Raw genomic sequence first — 2,053 nt, forward strand, 5'->3', positions numbered from 1 at the left:
TTGGTCCTGTGAAGGTTCTATGCCCCAGTATAGGGGAATGTCAGGGCCAGGAAGCGGGAGTGGGTGAGTTGGGGAGCAGGGGGAGGGGGAAGGGGATAGGGGATTTTCTAAGGGGAAACTAGGAAAAGGGAATAGCATTTGAAATGTAAATAAAGAAAATATCTAATTTTTAAAAAAGAAGCATGGGAAAGAAAAGGTCTACAAACTGACCTTTAGAAAGGAATGCATAGGGACCCAAGGATACAGCTCAGCAGCAACATACGTGCATGTCAGAGGCCCCACGGGGTGATCCTGGCACCTCAAAACCAACAACCAGCAAATCCAATAGTGTAACTTCCTTCCAGCACAGTTAACATGGTGCATGCTAAGCTGTAACCCCCTGAAGCCCGAGGCACCTGCTATGTGATGATGTACTTCAGTGGAATGACTTAGAGCTAGCGGGCACTCAGGGCAAAGGGAACTCTTCTAGTCTAGCATAACCTGGCCATTAGCTGGCCACCCAGGTGCTGGCCTTTGCTCTGGTGCCACAGTTTTAGGGCCCCACAACCCTTCCCCTGTCTCTGTCTAAAGAATTCATTAATTTTCTTATTATCTGCATTCCTCTAACTGGCTTGTGGCCTCCTTCGTTACTCCCTTCCTTCCTTCTTTCCTCCCTCCCTCCCTCCCTCCCTCCTTCCTTCCTTCCTTCCTTTTTCATTTTTCTTTTAAATATGGAAGATTTCATAAATTTGAGTGTCATTTTGTGCAGGGGCCATGCCAATCTTCTCTATATTGTTGCAATTTTAGTGTAGTGCTCCTGAGGTGAGCATGTGCCCTGTTTCTGATAACTCAGGGTTGATGTAGTTTATTTGTTTTTACCCAGGGGAAATTCAGTTGACACTCCTGTAAATTATTATACATGATATCATTAGATATACATACACTTATTCGTATGTGTTCATATACTGCTCACATATAGTCTGATTCCAACTCCATACCAACAGCTGTCCTTCAAATACATTTTACTTAACTAAAATGTAATTCATGCTTGAAGCATTATGAGCTTACAGGACGGTGTCTTTATACATGGTAGCCTTTTCTGGCAACCCTCTTACATCACCACTGCTATGGTTTAACCACTGACCTCTCCCCCAGCGACCCTCTTTCTGGACCAATGTCAAGCTTCGTTGATGGTTGTCTGCTTTTCTCATGTCCTGCAGTCTTCCAGACTTGGACATGGAAGCAAACATAAAATTGCTTTGTGTCAAGTATGAGGTCTATGCCCTCGTCTGCAGTGCTGCAGACTACAAGTCCTCTCCCCTGCCAGTCGACATCCTTTCTCTCCTGACTTCTCACTAAGTAGCCAAGGGTAGCCTCCTTGAGATCCTCCCGCCTCATCTTCCTAAGTCTTTGGAGTATAGCTATATATGACCATCACAGTCAAAGTCTTCTCATTGCCGCTGATCTCCACAGAAGACATGCAATGTGTGATCGATGGCTGCGCGCCCAAGGTGAGCATTCCATCAGAGTCCCACGACTGTGCCTGAGGTCACACATTGTAAAGTCCGTTGAGTCAGCCTTCCTCCCAAAGCATCAGATACCCCTCTCAAGCTGCTTTCATGGAGCCGACTCCTTCAAATTCCCTCTCAAGAGCTTCACTTCGTCACCTGCCTCAGGGCTCGTCTGAAGTCTTATTCTTGGGGATGTCTCCTTGAGAACTTCATCCAAATTTTTTTTTTTTTTTTTTTTTTACACCTTTCTAGAGTCTTTGTCTCAGCCTCACATTTCCGTTTACTTTCGGCATTTAGCTGACATGTCATATTTGCTTGTTGGTTGTTGTATTGCCTGTGTTTACTGTGAGCCTCGGGCAAGACTTTCTTCATCCCTCTGGTTCTGGTGTTGATGCATGTTTGAGACATACAGGGCAGGCTCTTCAGTCCTGTATCGTGAGTGAATAGATGAATTAAGCTGCTACCTCATTCTTCTGTCTGCTTTCCCGTTCTTCTCAGGGATCCGCCGCTTCTGTGTCTGCAGGTCTAGCATAGAGCCAGCTCTTCAGGCTCCACAGTAAAAT

The 2,053-nt window shown here is 45.6% G+C and overlaps 1 non-coding gene across 1 annotated transcript; it reads right to left on the minus strand.

Annotated features, from left to right (window-relative positions):
- Nucleotides 1–704: 704 nt before the first annotated feature.
- Nucleotides 705–808, minus strand: LOC115032361. The gene has a single exon (XR_003838040.1). It is a non-coding gene; the product is annotated as a U6 spliceosomal RNA (small nuclear RNA).
- Nucleotides 809–2,053: the final 1,245 nt, after the last annotated feature.

This window comes from Mus caroli, chromosome 1 (assembly GCF_900094665.2).
Source record: "Mus caroli chromosome 1, CAROLI_EIJ_v1.1, whole genome shotgun sequence".
NCBI classification, from domain to species: domain Eukaryota; kingdom Metazoa; phylum Chordata; class Mammalia; order Rodentia; family Muridae; genus Mus; species Mus caroli.